Below are 7420 nucleotides of genomic sequence, written 5' to 3'. Positions count from 1 at the left end.
ATTGATCTTCTCATGCAAATTGTTCCGTTTTGGTCAAAAGGCATTATTTTTAAGGCAAAAGCCTGTCCTGTAAGAGCCTAGACATAAAAATGCTCCATCCCCACGAGATGTACACCAGGGACAACCTCTTGATCTCTGCACCCAACTGTGCCCATCTTCCCCTCAGCCCCCCCTGGATCTCCGTTTTCCCCCGACAAAAAGTGCTTTTAATCCCCAGCCACGTGCCAAGCAACTCAGGGAGTTCTGAGCTCAGGAAAAAAGCCACAAAGATCAGGGAGAGGGGAGGAGGGTGACCACACTGCTGTTCCCACACTGGTTGGGTGGTCCCACCACGATGGAGGTTAAAAGCTCTCCACCAGCTCCTCTTTAGCTCAGCACCGTGGTTATTTTTAACCAGCACAGCCTCCAGAAGGTAGGGAGAAAAACAGACAAAAAGATCAAACTTATTTGTACTTCAATTTAGAAACAAGCTGTACGAAATACACAAACCCAGGGGCGGAAACAACAACAAATATTAGTGCAAGAGCTGACTCAGGGCTGTAATTAGCAGATCAACAGCATGGATGAGGTCTGAGCAAGCTGAACCCACCTTTCTCCTTGCTGGCAGAGGGGAAAAAAAAAGGTCTGCCATTAAAAATCAGGGAGGTTTCCAGGGGGAATGAGTCTCAGTGAGGTCTTGAGGATGGAAAGGTGGACCTGACTGTAGGAGCTAAGCCAACAAAGCCTTAGGTGAGCTGCCTGCTCTGCTCCATCTCCACCACCACCCCAGTGCTGATTTGGCCAATTTTTTCACACCCGAGCATTGTAGAATCATAGAATGCCTAGGCTGGAAAAGACCTTTGAGATCACCAAGCCCAACCATACTTGTCCACCACTAAATCATATCCCTGAGCACTTCATCTACCTGTCTTTTAAACCCCTCCAGGGGTGGGGATTCAATCACCTCTCTGGGCAGCCTCTGCCAGTGGTTGAGAACCAGCAGAAGTTCAGTGTGGGAGTCGGAAGACATCGCACACAGGGACATTCATCTGCAAGCTGTGTCACCTCACCCCAGAACTGGACACGAGGTCCTTCTTGTTGCTTCCATCCTTGGCTTTAAGCCTCACATTTTGGCCCCATTTTCCTCGAGGCTGCAGATCTCCTAGGATGCAGGGGTTGGGGCAACAGGTCCCCAGCTGTGCTCTCCTATCATTCCTTCAGCGATTAATAGTGCTAATCAGCAACTGGCTACCAGTAAGAGCATCCTCTCCTCCTTTCCAACACACAGCATCTCCCAGCCATTCCAAACCTCAGGCAAAGCAGGAAGCAAAGCCCTGAAGCATTGTTAACCCTTGAGCTGCCCATGTTGCCTGTAGGTTGAGAAAGATCCTGGGAAAAACAGTTCACACACAAGTTTGAGGGTCTATTTCCCATAGGCTTCACGATCATAAAATAACCACCATCTGTTCACCACATATATGTGTGTAGCACTTAAAGACTTGTCTGGCTCATCTCTTTCCTCTGCCAGGATTTCTGCCAATAAATCACTGTCATCTGGTCTAAGGCAAACAAACAACGCTGCTTTAAACCATAAACATTTATTGATGACAAAAGACTTGAGGCAGCAAGGCGTAAATTCCATAATTGGAACAGTTTTCTCTGGATCTCAGTCAGGGGCAAACTCTTTGGAAATTACGGAGAGACCTGCAGACCTTTGGGATGCTGCTAGGAAAAGCCCTTCCCTTAAAACCAGGAGGAGGATTAAGCTGTTACCCTCTACCAGCTGCAACACAGCAGCAGACATTAACCCTTGAGCTCCAGGCAGCTTTGGTCTGGCATCAAGCTAGAGGATTTCACCAGGGGCTACAGCCTGGCAGCCCCAGGCACTGTGTGGCCTCCTGGCCTTGTTTACTCCTCTGCTGATTCCCCGTAATCCTATCAGAGCCAATTAAGCTGTGCCAGATGAGCAGCATCACTGCAGGCAGAGAGAGAGTGGCCAGAGGGGCCCATCACCTCCCCCTCAGCAAAGTCCCCCCAGCTCCATCCTTCCAGTAGGATGCCAAGGTTTAGTTCAGCATCAGGGACACAGCGATAGCATCGCCTCCTGCTTGGCCTCGGCCACCACCGGCCCCACACAGGTTCCCAGCGGAGTTTGCATACAGGCGTAGCACCAAGCCCAAAATTCATCAAGCGGCTACAGAGGTGGCCCATGTTTTGTCCCCGGACCAGGAGTCTGAGCACAAGGGTAGAGGCAGGGCAATAAAAGCCCAGGAGAAGGCACATCTCTGCAATGTCCAACCCAGCCAGAGCTTTGCTGTGAGCTGGGAGGTCCATGGGTGAGGTGTGGCATCAAAACTGCTCCTCAAGGCTGTGGCATTTCTTTTTTCCTAATGCAAGATGTCCCTGTCCTCCCGCTGCTTTTTCATCCAGCTCTTCTGATGCATCTGTTCTCAACAAACCTGATTTTCTTCTTAACGGCCATTTAAGAAATCCCCCTAGTGCGACCTATAACATCAGAGGCAGTTTCTACAGAGAAGCAGAGCACAAGTCACTCTTTTCCTCCTTTAATGGCCTTCTCAGGGAAGATATCCAAGCAAAGGAGACACACAACTTCCCTCTTCCTACAACCAGACCTGGACCATGGGAGGAACACCCCCCAGCATCACTCCCCAGAGGAACACGGGCTGCACAAACCAGCTCAAGACCTTCACTCTGACCCTTAGTTATTCCAAGCCATGGGTCTGCCTCAGCACCCTGCTTCCACCTTGAAATCTTGCCTCTTTCTTTGCTAAACCCCATCACCTTTTGGCTTTGTCCTTCTGCCACCAACACAACCTCTCCCTCGTTGTCCCCCATGAGCACCGGGCAGATGGGCAGAGCGGTAGAACATCCAGAACCAATGCAGCGAGTGGGATCTCACCCGCTCTCCCCTCCCTCAGGCTTTCCCCTCTCTTCCAGCTGAATGGGAACCCTGCCTCCATTGATAAATCTGGGACAAATCTCTTGTTCTTTACTTCGGAGGATCAGAAACCTTTCAGCTCAAACGCTGTCACAATAATACCTTAATGCACTGTAAATGTATTGTCTCTCCTCCCACAGTGGGGAACGCACAAAGCCCCAGCTGCTGCATCAAGGCAGCACGGTATTAACTGACTGGCAAGGTTTCTCATGACATCTCGGAAATATGAGCTCTACCTCTGCTCCTCGTAGCTGTACAGTGGACAAAAGTTGCAGATAAAAGCTCAAGGTTGTCACTTGGGTCATTAATCACTGCCTGAAACCTTTGCAGACAGGACAACGGAGGACTGTTTGTATCGGACAGACATCAGCATCAATCCAACTTTTCAAGATTAACGAGGGGCATTCCATACAGTATACATTCCATACAGCATACAGCTAAAACATATGTTACACAGCTAAAACACACGTTATACAGCTAAAACATGCATTATGCAGCAAATACATACACTATACAGCTAAAACATAACACTGTACAGCTAAAACATACATTATACAGCTAAACCATATACTATACAGCTAAAACATACACTACACAGCTAAAACATACATTACATAGCTAATACATACACTACACAGTTAAAGCATACATTATACAGCTAAAACATACAGTATACAGCTAAAATATACACTATACAGCTAAAATATACACTATACAGCTAAAACACACAGTATATAGCTAAAACATATATTACGCAGCAAATACATACACTATACAGCTAAAACATACACTGTACAGCTAAAACATACATTATACAGCTAAAACAGCTGAGCAGATGCTCTAACCCTGCTCTGCTTATCTCGCTTCAGCCAGGTTTGGCTGCTTGCCCTCCCTGTAGCCCTCAACTAGTTCTTCCCCACCAGGTTATCCCTGGTTTAGTTATGATTATTTGCTCAACCACTGGGCAGTAAGATGTGGAGTGTCACGTCCAGCTGCAGGACCAGTCCTGCCATCCTCACCATCTCCCTGATGAAGACAGGAGGTGGGAGCATCCCTGCAGCCCTCGAGGCTCACCGCCTTCCAGCAGCGCAGTGCTGTTATCTCAGTGTACACCAAGATGGGGTTGCTGACCCCATTCCTAGAGATTAGGCATCCCTTCTCATCTCCTCATCAAGCCACAAAAAGCACCAGATGAAGGCAACGTTTCCGGGTTAACAGCTCGGGAAAGACAAATTTTCTGCTGATGTCACTCATGGAGGCAGAAGGAGGGATGAGAAATGCATTTGATTTCCCGGGATGACTTTAGCGCTCTAATTCCAGAGCACCCAGTCCCTATTCCTGGACTCATCTTAGTCAGACTCCAGGTGTAACTCAGTCATGGAGTGATTCCTTCAGTCTCTCCATGCCTCAGTTTCTCATCTGTATCTTAAGAGACTACTTCGCGCCTCCCATCCAGAGTCTATTTAAATCTTACACCAGAAGCATTTTGCTGCGCTCAACGGTTGCAGTAAATGAAAAAGATACTGAAATTTGGAAGAGGGAGGAAAACTCAATGCTGTCTGAGTGCTGCGGCTTGCTTAGCCCTCAGCTCAGGTGAAGAGCATCGCTGCGAGCTCCGTAAGGATAACTGATGCCACTTCAACAAGATATTTAGCACCAAGCACAACAGGACCCCAACCACCCTGGGATCTTCTCCGACTGCTGCAGTCGGGCTGCTGAAGGCAATATGTCGTTAGTGAATAGTCCGTATTGTTAATAGAGAGGGAGAAGTGAAACCTGAACAAGATTTGGTGGTTAAAAGAGTTCAGCCAAGTCGCTCTGCATCACGCAGTTGTTTCACTCGGTGTCTCTGTTAGTTTTAAAGGAGCTGCCTGAGCTAAATCCTCTCCAACCCTTCGGGATCTAGGGGTTACAACTTGGGATATGGCTAGACCTATTTTAATAGCCTAAAAATATGATTAACTGGGTGGGATTACGCTGGTCAAATGATGTTTATGCAAATTCGTCTGTAACGGAGATCATGTTCCAAGGCCTTCACAATGACAGCACAACGATACCCAATGACTTCTTGCACAGCTCCTGTTGCACACCATTATTTGGTCATTAAGAGCTAAGATTACATTGACAAAGCAATTTAACCACAAATCCAGGGGGACAACAGGACAACCTTACAGTGTTTTCATTATGAAGGTGAAAATGTCCACTGGGTAGAAGACAACAGGGAGGAGGAAAGCCAGAGGACTCCGTAGGGACTCAAGGTGAAGCCGGCAGAGCATCAGTGCTGTGTCAGACCCAGCCTCAGCACGAAGATGTGAAGGCACCAATTTCTGGTAGCAAAAAGCATCACAGAGGTGAGGGGTGAATGCTTGTCCCCTGAATAATTGATTCCAGGGATGTCACTTCAGTTTGGGGTTGGTGGCATGAGGCAGAGCGCAGCCCTAAGCTGGGCGAGTCACAATGTCATCTCACAGCAGCAAAAACTGGATGTCAACCCCTACAACAACACAAATCGCTGTCTGTCTAAATGAATGTGGTCAGAGCAGTCAGCCCTAAAATACAGAACTCGTCATTTTGCAATAGTATTTTAGGTTGAATTTTCCGAGGATGCTCAAGGTATTCAGGGTGAATTGGTGCCTAACTCCAGCTGCACAAACAACTCTGGGTTTAAGTAATATAGATTTGCTTCACACAAAAATGCCGGTCGCTCTACAAGTCAGCGCTATGCCACAAAGCATCCCTGCTCCAGGCTGAAATGTTTCTTTTTCAAACATGAGCTCTTTTTCTCACACTGTTTGGTCAGTTCTATTCAGAAAAAATAAATTACATGACAAAAATGATGTGATTTTTGTTGGGATGGGAGCTGCCTCAGCCTCCCTCTGCCCTGGCACCAGGGCCTCCCAGACAGTGGATTAGTTGGAGCTGGGCAAGGAAGAGATTTATCGAGGACACTGAGCTGTCTCACCTGAGCACAAGATCCCCATGACAGCCGCTGTGCCACTTGGGAAGCAGGCAAGGACTTTCAAACTGCCTTTTGTCTCTTGGATGTCTCCACCTTTCCCCACTCCTTCTGATTTTTCCATGACTTTTCATTTGCTAGTTCGATGAACATCGTGTTAGAGAGGAGAGAGATGAAATCTGAGCTTGCAGGAGTTTGATCGACACAGCCCGAGAGCAAATAACGAGGAACGAGGCATTGCCATCACATCGTATTTAAGTGAGACGCAAGTTCCATCAGCCACAACTTCTTGGTGTTGTTGGGGAAGAGCCATCACTTAGCAAATCTGGTGTCAGTAAGGAGCAAGCACGAGGAATGCAAGCCTGGAGAAGAGGAGGCTGAGGGGGGACCTTATTACTCTCTACAACTGCCTGAAAGGAGGTTGTGGAGAGGAGGGAGCTGGGCTCTTCTCCCCAGTGACAGGGGACAGGACAAGGGGGAATGGCCTGAAGCTCCGTCAGGGGAGGGTCAGGCTGGATTTCAGAAAAAAATTCTTCACGGAAAGAGTCATGGGGCACTGGAACAGCTGCCCAGGGAGGGGGTGGAGTCGCCTTCCCTGGAGGTGTTTAAGGAACGGGTGGATGAAGTGCTGAGGGACATGGTTTAGGGAGTGTTAGGAATGGTTGGACTCGATGATCCAATGGGTCCTTTCCAACCTGGTGATTCTGTGATTCTGTGATTCTATGAGTAATACATTCAGTTTAGGATCAAGGCAGATCTTGGGGAACCAGGTGTGGCCCCCAGTCTCTTAAAGGCTAGCAGGACACAGGGAGCCTAATGCAGCCCGGAGTACTTCCAGCCCTCATGTAACCACGTTAACCCCCAAAAACAAAGCAAGGAAGCTCTCTGGTTTCACAGAAATCACGTGACAGGGTTTGCCGGAGGTGAAACTGCTGGTGGTTAAAATGGGGAACACGATGGGTAAGGGAGAGCCAAGAGGGGAAAGAAAAACTCTTTCATAACTCATCACATTTCATTTTCTAACAAATACAAAAGCAAGCTCACTGTGGTGTAATTATCCTAAAGCCATCAAACTTTCATTAGAATTTGATAAAGTCACAGAAATAAATAGGAAATGAGTGCCCAGCTGCAATTCCAGAGCCCTGCTCCAAAGCCAAGGATGCTCCAGAGGGACGCATGCCCAAGGACGTGGCCTCGGGCTCTGGGTCTCAGAGGAAATGGCTAAATAGAAAATTAAAACTTGCACAGGTCACCAGGCAAAACCCTGCAGCCCTGGCTTCCTGGCATAAGGTAATTAGTTAATGTTCGTACAGTGCTTCAGAACAAAAAATCCCACCCTGCAGTAAGTGCTAATATTGCCATCATCCACCTTCTGGCAATCCAGGGTAAATTATTTTCTGTCTGAAGATTATTCTGCTTTTTCTACTCATCTTCCCAGTGAATTTAATCCTTGGTCACCAGTGATGGGTTCTGGTCTGTTAGAAAAGCCCTCCCTCAGGTGTAATATTGTGGCTGTCCCATCCCTG

This window comes from Cuculus canorus, chromosome 24, assembly GCF_017976375.1.
Source record: "Cuculus canorus isolate bCucCan1 chromosome 24, bCucCan1.pri, whole genome shotgun sequence".
Lineage (NCBI taxonomy): Eukaryota > Metazoa > Chordata > Aves > Cuculiformes > Cuculidae > Cuculus > Cuculus canorus.
This window is presented reverse-complemented; position numbering follows the sequence as displayed.